The sequence below is a fragment of the Volvox carteri genome, assembly GCF_000143455.1.
Source record: "Volvox carteri f. nagariensis unplaced genomic scaffold VOLCAscaffold_7, whole genome shotgun sequence".
Taxonomy (NCBI): Eukaryota; Viridiplantae; Chlorophyta; class Chlorophyceae; order Chlamydomonadales; family Volvocaceae; genus Volvox; species Volvox carteri.
Window position 1 is genome coordinate 907,823 of NW_003307550.1, and position 13,099 is coordinate 920,921.

Here is a 13,099-nt window from a genome sequence, read left to right on the forward strand (position 1 = left end):
GACCTGGGAGTGGGACCCCCTAGCGTCCCCGGCCTCGCCTAGGGCCCCCACACATCCCCCTCCTAGCCACTTCCGGTCGCCTCCTCCTAGCCCCCTCTGGCGCCCCCTAGCACCTCTAGCTCTTCTAGCCCTCCTAGTGCCTCCTGATGGGCACGGAGATGGGCGGAAGCTGTCCCGACGATTAGCGTCGATTAGCGCTACTGCCACACTACCGATCCCTGGACTTCTGGACTTCCTGGCGATGCTACTGCTGCTGCTGCTGCTGCTGCTGACGCAACTGCCGATGCCGCCAATTCTGTTTCTGACGTCCCTGCTGCCTTCAGGCCATCGACGTCAAGACGGCCAAGGCCACCAACGAGGACGACCGGCAGCGCATTCTCAAGTACATTGAACGGTCTTACGAGTCGCTTGATGAGTTTAACGAGTTGCTGAAGCTGCTGTTCTTGTTGGTAAGGTCACTAAGGACAAAAGATGTTGAATATGGTAGTGCGGACCGTAATGAATATGGTTCTATACGCATGGAGTGCACCCACGGTGTCCATGATGATGATGATGATGATGATGGTGATGTATGATGATAATGGCCCTGGCGGCCCTTGGTGGGTCCGGGGGGAAACAAAGGCCAGGGTCCGAACGGCCGGCGGTCCAAGCTGCTGACTGACCCTAGCGCATCATCTCCTACTCCAACCCCCACTGCAGGACCCCTTGGACTACTCCTCGGACATGAAGGAAATGATGCGCAGGTAGGCGACCAGCGGAGGATGTGGCCTGCGGCGTGCGGCATGCGGCATGTAGGGATGGAAAAATGACGGCAAAAGATGGAGCCTGGGAAGGGTCATACCTGGACCTGTTGTTTCCCTTCCGTCGCGCCTTTCCCACGTTTTCAACATATTCGTTCCCACTTATCCTACCTTCCATGACGGCGAGGTCCCTTTTTGCGTCCGGCCCTTTCACCGACCCCATGCGGGTATGTGCCCCATCCGCACTGTCGCCCTCCGTGCACACCCCGCAGCATCACTTACGGGCACGCCTCCACTGCCCCGATGATGGGCCGCGCCTCTACCATAGCTCGCATCATGGAGGACGACCGCAAGGCGGGCGCCCACCCCGCCAGCGCCAGCACCAGCAGCCGAGTCGATCCTCTGAAGTCTTCAGCCGCCGTGCAGGCGGCCATGGAGGCCGCGGCAGCGCAGGTTACGGCGGCGCGCGACGCTTGGCGGGTGCCCATGATCGTGGAGCGGATACGTGGCATGGACCCCATGGCGTTTCAGAAAGAAGGGTGGGTTGCGGCAGGTCGGAAAAAAGCTGCGCTTTGGAATTTAGTCCCCTGCCCGGCAACAGCAGCTGAACCGTTCGCAGAGTCCTACAGCTGGCCAGGATATATGCACTTTGCTCTGCGCGTCATACTCTCTGTTTCCTCCTACGTTTTATCCTGTCATCGCGCTCTATTCCTTGCGCGAATACGAAAATTGCACTTCTACTAAATCACAAATTATCAACGTGTGTCCACTAACCGATGCTCCCGATGCTTGCATTAATTGGGATACATGCCATGCAGTCGGGGCGGTATGGGACGCGCAGTGTCCGGGCCCAGCTTGATGATCGTGTACGGCGTGGTGGGCAGCGGCAAGTCCACCTTCTCAGCCTGCCTAGCGAGAATTGCGCAAGAGCGCAGGGAGCGGGAGGCACGCCGGCTGGTGGGTTTGGATGGCATGCAGCAGGGCAGCAGTAGGGCTGCAGTAGGGCTGCAGTAGGGTTCGGGCATCCAGCAGGTCTCAGGCATGTAGCAAGGCTGCTGCGCTGCGCTAGGGGGTGTGGGACAGGGCAGGTAGGGCAGGTGGCGTGTGGCAGCGCTGGGCGGGATTCGCACCAGCAGCATTCGCTCCGAAGCTACCTGTTATGACTGCTGCGGACACGTGCGGTGACATCCGTGCTTTGCCGTTTGCTTCAAGTGCCCGAACGCTAAGGCGCGGCGTATGCGGGCCACAATCTGTGGAGGAGATGGCGTGTGCGTGTGTGTGTGTGTGCGCGAGGAGAGGGTCCTGGCGCCACTTTGGAGGTCATGCATACGGTCACGCACACGGCCACACGGGGCCACTGACGAGTGCAACTCAACTGCCGCGTTCCGCCATCACTACCCGCAGCGATCGCAAGCCGCAGCGGCGGTGGCGCCGTAGCCGCCACCTCCCGGCTGCAGTTTGCTGCTATAATAACTATTGTGGCTACCGCTGATGCCGCTGCTGCTGTTGCCGTCATGTTGCCCCATGTAGGCGGGCATCTCGCCAACGGACGACCCGCTCTCCGCGGTTGAGCTGCCCGAGGTGCGTTCTGGAATTCGATGCACGACATGTGCACGTATTCAAACATACAGGAAATTTCAGGACCGAGTGCCACGTTACGAACGCAGCGCGTGGTACTCATACTGTATTTGTGTGATACCAGACGCTTTTTCCGTTTTTCCCAGCGGGTGACCCTGTTTAGCCTTCTCATTCAATCCTGGAGGCCCCTTATCCATTCGCTCTAGCAGGCTTGTCCGAATTCAGTGCCTGACTCGGGTTTAAAGGCCCCTATCACCACCAACACCACCAACACCACCAACGCCACCAACACATTCAGCAGAGCATGTTATTATTGAGATGTGTAAAAAGATGCGGGGTCCAGCCTGCAGGTCTACGGGCCATATCCCTAAACACAAAAGTAAATGCGCACGCGCGCGTGTGTGTATATACAAGTTACAAGTTACAAGTTCCGCACACAAGTGCGGGTGTGTCCGTAAAAGCCGGGGGGGCCATGGACGTTGTATTGGTATTGATGCGGGTACGCGGAAGGTCATCTTTATTCTCCCCCGTCCGCTTCAGGGCGAAGCGCCTCAGCGCGACGTGCCTGGCCTCCCAAATTTCCGAGAGGTACCTGGCCAATGCCAGTGGTGGCGCCTCAGTCATAATGGTGCGCATGCTGCGCCCCTTAATAGATCACCATCATACTTAGCCCGTATGCTCTTGTAAGGGTGACATTCCTCGAAAACATGCAACTCATCTTTAACCGCTCCACAGTCACAAAGCCTGCAGGTACGCGCGGTGCGCTCACGCCCATTAGGCCTATTAACCTCTTAACTCCCAACAGCCTAACCGAAAACGCATCAGCACATGATGTAGTTGCTGGGCATGGTCACTTTAGTGTGCTCTAACCAATCGAGACGCGCACCCCTAGGCGGGGCAGCTCCCATACAGTTCATATAGCAACAAGCCTTGGCTCCGGTAATCCCTATGTTGAAAACGCGGGGTTCCCCCAAGGTATTCGGGCACTCCCACCGTGCATCAAGCCGCTTGGCAAATACCTTAAGAATGCTCTCAACTGGCAATTTAAGGGTGGCGTAATACGCTATAAGATCATTACCGCGCGTATTAGTGGGGGGTTCCGCACCTAAGCTAGTAAGAAAGGCTAGTACCTTGCTTGTCCAACACTCAGTGACGCCCCCAAGTGCCAACTCCAGGTCAGCGACAAATGCCCGGTGACACAGCGTTCCCGGTCTCTTAACCACAGAGTTCCAAAGCCTAAGTACAAGATTGGTCCAATGGAACTGGAGTGGCCTCTGTGACAGCTCGCGGCAAAAGGAAATCGGGCTCCCATGACACCTGCCAGGATCGAACTGGCGACCTCCTGTGTGTTAGACAGGTGTGATAACCAACTACACCAAGGTGTCCCTCGATTCGAAAGCATGTAAAACTATTGCGTGCCTAGTGCGTAGTGCCTTTTAAAGTTACTATTACAGCGAGAGCCCCAGACCCCGAGGGAATACCCAGGGTAGTAGAAGGTCATCTTGCCAGCAATGGGCTGTCGTGCACTGCACTGGGGATCTCGAGACGAGAAAGCACACCCCTAAGCTTGAACAGCAACACAGCGCACTCCGAAGCTTGAGGGACTCTGCATGGGATGCCCCGTGCGCCACCACGCAAAGAGGGAAGTAGCCTGTAGGGGCCCCCCCAAGAAGCAGCAGAACGCACCAGTTCTCGGGTGCGGCAACCCTCAGCAAGGCAACAGCAAGCCGCCGCTGAAAACTAAAGGACACATGCAAAACCAAGGCAACCAGTAAGTAAAAACAGCACTGATGAGGCAAAAATGTAACGTTACGTAAATTTGAAACATAGCTTCAGGTGGAGCCCCACCTGACCTCCCTTTTGGAGGCAGAACCGAAGTCGCAAAGCTCTTCAGGCGCACCCAGTAGTCTACCAACGCTTTGCGAATGTGTGTGCGTGTGTGTATTTGTGTGTGTATGTGTGTGCGTGTGTTTTGTGCATATTTGCGTCCGGTGCTGACTCTTGATTTCCGGTTGCGCAGGTCCAGATCAACGCGCTGCACTTTTGCAAGCAAAGCGACCGCCGACGTACAGGTACGCGGCGGTGGAATGGCGATTGGAGGACATGAATCAGTAACGGTACAAGGGATCCTACCAGATTGGCGGTTATGAGCGGTTATGAGTGGTTGTGATGGCGCGTGGCCTAAAGCTTTGTTTCGGTCAATGACTAGCCAAACAATTTTATCGCTTTCTTTCCTTACTTTTATAGCACTCTGGATCATGGTAGCACCTAGGCTCTTGGCCGCAAAGACGCTTAGGTGAATAGATAGCGTATGTTAACTTGCATTAGCAGGGACAGCGTCTCGATATTAGATGCCCCGGATCTTGCCTGCGTCCCGCCCTTCAGCTCTCTTTCTCTCCTCCTCTTTGCGCGAAAGCCTCCCCGCGTTACCCTGACCTGACCCCATCTTTTTGCTTTCCATGCCGATCCCCCAAACCTCCCTAGACCCGCTTCGGATGCTAAAGTCCTTGGCGTACCAGCTCGCCACCAACGTGCCGGAGATGCGGCCAATCTACACCTCCATGCCCTCCGATTCCGTCTCCAGAATCTCTCGCCTGGAAGAGGCCTTTTTGGAACTGCTACAGCGGCCAATCCAGGTACAGCCAAGCCAGACCCGGCCAGCTCGCCGACTCGGCCGGCCCGCCTCGGAAGCCTCTGTCAGGACCACATAGTCTTCTGTTCTTGCAGAGCGTCCTTGAAGTTGTTATCGCTTTGTGTGTCTTGGCGCATGGCCCAGATGCGGCGATTGGAGCGTTCACTGTGAAGCCTGACCTGCTTCCTGAACTCGGGCGAAGCAGCGCGACGAAAGCGATGCTGAACACACCGATGTTGCAGTAAGAAGACATCTTCGGCGCCTGGTACTTGGTGTTTTGTAAGGTTATAACCTCTGGCTTCTGTCCCTCGCTGGCGGCTCCGCCTCACCGCAGGATTACTTGGAGGGTAGCCAACTGCCCGGCGGTGCACGTCCGGACTGGAGCAAGGCTCGGGACGCCCGGTGAGTCTGCGCGTGAATGTGCCCGTGTGTATCTGTGATTGTGCGTACGTGTGTGGTGCATTTATGTCTGTCTGTCTGTCTGTCTGTCTGTCTGTTTGTCTGTGTGTTGTCGGCAGCCAGCGTGTGGAGGCAAGCATCCCGGCTAGCCACCGCTCTATAACCTGCGTCGCCCTCGCCTCCTCTCCTCTCCCGTTGTTACCGGATTTGCCGGTCTGAGTGGTAGATCTCCTTTCCTGCTCTGATCCTCCCTAAGCACTCCCTCACACACCTTGCCAAAAATGGATACGGTCCGAATATTCCCCAACCGGCGTACGCTACTATAATCGACCGAACCACCCACCGACGTACGAACTGACGAACCGTTTGACGGACCGATTGTTTTTCTGCGTACACTGATTCAGGGGCCGTGCGAAGCAGCTAGTTCTTCTAATTGACGGCGTGGACGAAGCGGATGGCCGCGCGGGATCCCTGGATAACAACATCCTCCGGCTGCTTCGGGAGCACTTCCCTAAGTTGCACCCCGCCGTGCACATCATTGTGTCCTGCCGGAGTACCCATAAGGGCGACGATCCTTTGGCGGGACTCAAGGTATGAGCAAGTGCTGGACACTGCAGTAGACGTGACACATAACCGCTTATAACAGCACAAAGGAGCTCGTTTCGGCTCCGTTTTGCTTGTTATGGCGTGCCTTGACGTCATGGCAGCTGGCAGCGTTAGGCGGCACGACGCTCGCGCTTGGCTGTGATGACGTTTGGAAATACGATGATGACGTAGAGGTAGAAACGTATCTCTTTTGTCCCATGCCGAAGGCATACGGTGCGCAACACCTGCTTCCGCCACGACTAGCAAAACTGCCCAGACTCAAGGCAGCTTGCGAGACCAATTTGTGGACTTGATGCTCCTTCACATTCTTAGGTATCCTGACATCCTGAGCTCCGACTTTCGTCCACTGCCATGCCCGGCCTGACCCGCGGCCCGGCCCGGCCCGGCCCGGAACCTCTCGCACAGGGCCGGTACGACAAGGCCCGTACGACGGCGTACGACGCAGCCAGCGAGTTGCGCCAGAACGAGCACGTGCGCAAGCTGTTGGAAATGAACCTGCACCCACCCAACTGCCGTCTGGATCCCAGCCAGTGCTCCATGCACGACCCGGTAAGCAGCAGAGGCCCAACAGCAGGTCGGTATCAGCTGTGACCATCTAGGGCATGATAGCTCGGCTGTTGTCGGATTCTCTCTCTCTCTCTCTCTCTCTCTCTCTCTCTCTCTTCGCGCGGCCGTTCTTAGGTCGTGGCTTCATATCCCCTATTCCGCGCGACCTGCATGCAACAGCTCCTATTTGCGTCACACTGCTTTCTTGGCGCTCGACCGATGTCCCGCCGCAGGACATGCTACGAACTGCTGTTACCATGGTCAGCGATAAGAGCCACGACAGCATGGTGTACATCAAGGTGGTTCTGGAGCACATGGCCGAGGTAGCCAAGGTGAGTGGTGTGCTGCTTGGCAGTCATACGTGGGTTGGCGCAGAAGTACCTGTGGTGCGAGAAGCGCTTTCTTATTTGGACGATTCAGTCCTTGCCGCGCATCCAAACGGGGTTTCCAGGTTACCCCCCGGGTGCTGACACCTGCAGACCACACTTGTAGTAGCCGGTACACTGTATGGCATCGTGAACAACTACAAATACGCGCGAAGCGCGTCCACCAGCATCTCGAGAGGCCTTTTCAGCGGCCAGTTACTACAGCATTACTGTTTCCCTAGTTATCCATGCATGAGGTCAATGCGCACCCTGTCCTATCGTACGCTATAAAGTGCATGCTTCCTTAACCAGCAAGCCTGCCATTGTCCTACCATCCTACCTGGCGCTCGGTGAGTCACCATCCCGTGTTAGGGACGGGCAGGAGTGGCATCAACCTACCTACCTACCTACCTACCTGCCTACCTGCCTACCTACCTACCTACCTACCTACCTACCTACCTGCCTACCTACCTGCCTACCTGCCTACCTGCCTACCTACATACCTACATACCTACCTGCCTACCTACCTACTTACTAAACCCAAGCTTTCCACATATGCCCTACTCGTGACCCTGCTCCCGCCGGCATACGCTTCCTGCTGTTATTCGCATTGTTCTTGACTGCCCCGGCTCATTCCCAAAAATCAACACAACGCACTGCACCCCGTGCCGATGCAGGAACAAGTTAAACGGCAACGTGAAGAGAAGGAGGTGCTAGATACCATCAAGGCGGTGTCTGACCTAAACGCCATAATAAGCTCCACGAGTCAGTCGCAATTTCCCAACCAACAACAGATGTCACGGCATCTGTTGGGGAGGCCCCAGGCCAATCGCCCGCCGCTACCTGGCGGCGCCAACAGGACCTCTATGGGCTCGTAAGTCCACATGCCGTAAATGTTAGAAGGAGATATCACCTGCGCCAAGCTGTTTAGACATGCGCACATTGATAGTACATTAGGAGGGAACATCAACTACCCGGATAGTCGCAGCCTCTTGTATGTATGTTGTTACAGGGTGGTTAACTTCGCCAGCGGCCCCCTTTCCCGGGGCAGTCCCTGCTCTCCCCTGCTAGAGGGGCACCCTAATCCGTCACCCCATCCGACTTCAGAATGTATTCGTTGGGTTCGGCAACTCACCACCAGCATCCAACCAAATCTAGCGGATCAACGGCGCATCAACTTAGTTCCTGGTCAGCTCGCAAGTTGATATTATCACGTCCTACACCGTCCATAAGATGGGGGGCCACCTCCCATTTCATCACTCCTCAAACACCCGAGGAGCCGGCAGGCGGATTTGAACCCGGGTCGACTGGGTCAACTGGGAGCAGAAGTCAGGCCTTAACCTCTGCCAGCCGCCTGCCATGTATGTATGTATGCGCCGGTACCTGCAAGCGGTTCTGTGCATGCTGGTATCGGGCCGTAGGTGCTAGTGGGCTCCTTTGTTGGGTTTCTGGAGGGAAAGGGTGGCCACGGCATTCGGCATTGATTCGCTCGTTGACGCGAGCTCGCGGCTTGCTGCTGCTCGAACCAATGGTCGGAGTCTGGACTGACGGATGGGCTGAATGGATGCATGGACGCGGACCACGCAGGGGGGACAGTGGCAGCCTGGTGCATACGCCGATAGACGTGGAGGCGACGGCGGCAGCCCTGGGCGCAAACATCAAGGCACTCGTGGCGGCGCGCATGTCGTGAGTAGTCGCTTTTCATGAGAGGGAGCCAGTTTCCATGTCCGTTTTCTCGTCCTGGGGCTGCCCGACATAAAAAGCTTGGCGAGGCTGGGATTCCGGTACTTTAGCTTTACTGGTAAATTAGATGAAACATTTCCAACGCCAAGTATGTGGTATGGCTGGGACATGGCCTGACTGGGGGACGAGACTTGGGGACGGGACTGAACAACGTACAACATTGTTTCCTTTCCAACAGTGTTCCCGTACCCCGTACCGTCGGTGCCCAAATGTTCTTGCGCTGTTTGCCCACAAGCCGCCACGCGTACCCGCTCACATGCAGCACACGCCACAGCACACTGCCTCTGCGCCTCGCGCAGGGAGATCGCTTCAGGCGACTACGGCGCCTTCGCCAAGTTGGAGCAGGAGGTGCAGGACCTCGTGCGAGGCCGCTTTCAGGGCCCTGAATTCTCACAGCAGGTAGCAGGCTTGCTACAGGTTGCCAGCAGAGAGTCCTTAGACTACTCGTTAAATTTGGCAATCGGTTATCTTGAGGTGCAGTTAAGGGAAGCGTTCAGCGATAAGGGACATCTGATGTGGGTCAGGGATATCGGTCTCAGTCGCGTCACCTGTCGGGCGTTTTCCGCTGTTGTGTAGCACCGGCACCGCCGCCGGCGCAGCAGAGGGCTGACCTGTCTACTTGCAGCTGCGGTACGTCTTTATATTATCACTCGCGTGCTTGCTTTTTTTGTCACTCCGAGCGATGCCTTTCTGTTGTCTCGTAATACCCTAGACACGACCCTAGACACGACCCTTTATATGACCTTTCCGTGTACGTTGTATGTGCTCATCTCTTGACTTTTTTGTTGCATTCAGGATCTTGCGAGGTCGGCTGTTCAAACGTGGTGAGCTGAGATGCGTAATAGCATTACCATTTATTCAACCTTGTTTCCTTTCAGCTGCAATTACTGCTACTGCTACTGCTGTGCTGCTGTGCTGCTGTGCTGCTGTGGGGTCAACACCGTGCCTGCGGTGGTGCCTGCGCTGCGACGCCCATTGCTATAGCTGATGAGAGGCTTGCTTCTAATCACATGTAGCGCTGCATTGCGCCTCTTCGTCGCCTGGTTTATGAGGAAGCCACTTACCCCGAAAAGGCCTTACCGGGCCTTTCGGGTGCACCTAGGGGGGAGGGAGTTACACATGGCGCCACCGCTCCTTGCAGGCAAACTAACGTCGCGTCGCGTCGCAGCCTCAGCCGCAGCCTCGCGGCGCTGTCCCGCCGGTAAGCAATGAACTTCTGTGGGGCTCCCGCCGGTGGCATTGCACCAGTGCGACGGTTTGTTCGAGACACTTCAGCTGATAAACAAGTTCCGAGGGAAAACTGACCAATGCCCTTTTATAGGGGTGAGACGTGTATTTAGCAACCGTACTGACGGACTGCGGTACGGATGTACGGCGACCTCTTGACTACTGGGAAGTGCGTCCTAAGCGGCTGTGTATTTGATCACCTCCTTGCAGGCCGCGGCACAGTCGCGGGGTGGGGACGGTGGAGCTCGCGGAGGTGGAGGAGGATAGCTTCCGTTGGAACTGGCAGGATATCAAGAACCTGCCCAACGGTCTCAACGCGGCCTACAGACAGGTGCGCGTGTACGGCATTGTGGACACAGGTGCTCCTGAGGGTGTCTGACTGATGCGGCGCCCTTTTGGGGGTGCACTCACAGTACTGGCGTGAGGCCCTTCTCGCGCAGAGAAAACTTTGTAAGCATAATTACTTTCATCATCCGGAAACTGCGTGGTATGACGCGGAGCTTTGGTCACAGCTGCTGCTGCCGCTGTAGCATATGTGTGGAAGCGTGCGGTGCGATCGCGTCGCGTCGGGCTGCGGATGTGTGCTGTGTAACAGGACGGGACGAGGGGGAAAGCCCGGGTGAATATGAAAATGGAGTTCCTATATCTATCTCCACCTGGGGTGCCGCATTCCCGGCATCAACCCCAACAACAACAACCTGCATGGCCAGCCAGCCCTGCAGTCCTGCACTACCGTCTTCTGTCCTCCTAGTAATGGCATCTCCTAGCTTGGGCCATTTGGAACCTGAACCTGAATCCGCAGATCTTCATCGCCAGCTTCCAGAATCTGGCGCCGCAGTCACACGCGCAAGTCATGAAGCTGTTGCAGGTAAGAGTTACACAAGGGCGGCTGGGGTTGATGCGGCCGTGATGACGGACGCCTTGAGGCGACTTAACATGGCCGTGAGAGACGCACCACGTTTGCGCACTTGCTGGCCCAGAGGCGAGGTCCCCTTGGGTTCGTAATAGATCCTTGTCGGCCTACCTTACGGTCGATCAAATGACTTAAGATAGGTCTCGTTTTAGGGGGCAGCCTGGCTGATTTATGCACTCCTACCGGTGCCCCGCATGTGCGGTGAGTGCGGACTTCTTCCGAAGAAGAGAGAAACCCGTATATGCATATGATCTGCCGACGCGGCGGACGAAGCCGCTGGGGCCGCTGGTTTTTCTACCCGAATCTGTTGCGGGATCTGACCCCGGCGCGACCCGACCTACTTCCCCATTATATTGTATTTTTCCTTCGTTGCTGTGAGAATGTCGGCAGCTGATGTTTTGCGCATTTCGTTTGCTTCGTGTGGGATTTTTCGTGTGGGATTTGAAGTGGATGTTTTCTTCCCTATCACATACTCGCAGGTCCTAATCGCTGCGCGAGAGCCCCTCACCCGAAACCAGCTCCAGAAGCTTCAGCTGGTGTCCAACGCTCGGGACCTGTGCAATCTGCCCGGCTGGGGCGTGCTGTTCTTCGAACGGGAGTACATGGTAAGCTTCTCAGCTTACTGATGGTGGCATGGTGCCGGCTTGTAAGTTGCGACATGGTAAGCTTCTCTAACTAAACATCAAAAGCGGGGCCTATGACGGCAAGGGTCTCCAGGCCGCCAGGCAGGCAGGCAGGCAGGTAGGCAGGCAGGCCGCCAGGCAGCGTTGTATTGCACGGTGAGGAGGGCGGCCCCACGTCTCGCTGCCACTTGATGTGGCAGCGAGCGAGTAGCTTCTTCAGAAGTTATAAGCCTTACGGGAGCCTTACCACTACCTCCCAGTTCTAACTACGCTGCCGCTGTAACGAATATTGACTCGCACAACACCGACGCCGATGATTTCTGCGAGACCAAGCCTGACGGCTACTCGCTCGCTGCCACAGCCACATGGCAGGGTTGACCGCCAGCCCCCTAACACGCACACCATCCCCCGAGCACCGATTACCCAGCCAGTGGCTCCATTGCAGGCGGCAGCCCTTTTTTGCTTGGACCTTACCTTTGCCGAACATCGCCGGACATCGCACTGACTTCCCGCCGTCGTGCGTTCCTCCTGGCTGCTGCTACAGGTCTTCCACATGCACAAGTCCTTGTTTGAGTTCCTGTCGAACAAGAAGGAGGCTGGGCCGTTTTACGTGGACGCGCAGCGCGGTCATAAGCTGATTGCGATGCAGCTGTTCAGGGAGATCATGGCGGTGCCCGCGGCGGGTGCGGTCTCCAGCGCTGCCTCCGTTGTCAATGGGATGACGGCGGATGAAATCGACCCGCTGGCGGCAAGGTATGTGTGTGTGGTGGGGGGTATGCTTGTAGGTAACAGTAGTGGAATCATCGTTTGGAAAAGCCTTTGAGAGCCTTGTTGCGAAGACTGCTTTAGAATTATTCCTCTATCTAGATCTATGTCTGTGTGTTCTATGTATATGTGTATGTACATTGCTGGCGGCGGCGCTTGTTTCCGATTGGCCCTACCTGCAGTGCCGTGAGCCAGTACACGCTACGCTACGCGGTGACACATCTGGCCTTGGCGGATATGCTGGAGGAGCTGAGCCAGCTGCTGCTCAACTTTGACTACTGGGAGAGCATTTTCGAGAAAGGTGAATGGTGACGGCGCGGTGCTACAAGACTGAGGTTGTAACTGCGAAGCGGCCAGGATGTGTTGGGCTAGGGTGGAACATGACAAATAGACGGTGAACCCTAGGGTAATTGTTCCAGCAGGACTGCCAGAGGATCGCCTCGTACTTGCAACCCTCTTGATTATGCAGTCCGGTCCGTTTTGCGTTGGATGCAGGCTTGGGCCTGGAGGTCCTGAGCGACCTGATCCACATCCGCGGATGGGAGCTGCCAAAGGTGGGTCGCCAACAGGCTAGGCGGCCAAGCAGCAATGCAGCAAATGGCTACAAGGCCAAAGCATATCTGCATTAAGGCCCCGTACCGTTGAGCCAAGACCAGTCGTGACCACTCGTGATTATAATCCATACAGCTGCGCCGTTGCGTGGGCTGTGATTAAGTCTAGTATGGTGTTGGTCGCGTATGTTCTCCGCGCTTTGCCTTGCTAAAGTTGCCCTTCGCAAGGGTTCTAGCGACATGCATGCGTGACACCTCTATCCCGCCGCCTGTTGTTTTTCAGTTCCTTGTGCTTACTTCCCGTTGTGTTGTTGCAACACATGTTGCCTGACAGGACCCCAACGCGGTGGCGGATGTGGTGGCGGCGTCCTCGACAGTCGTATCCCACGTCATTCGTTGGCTGCAGCGGGA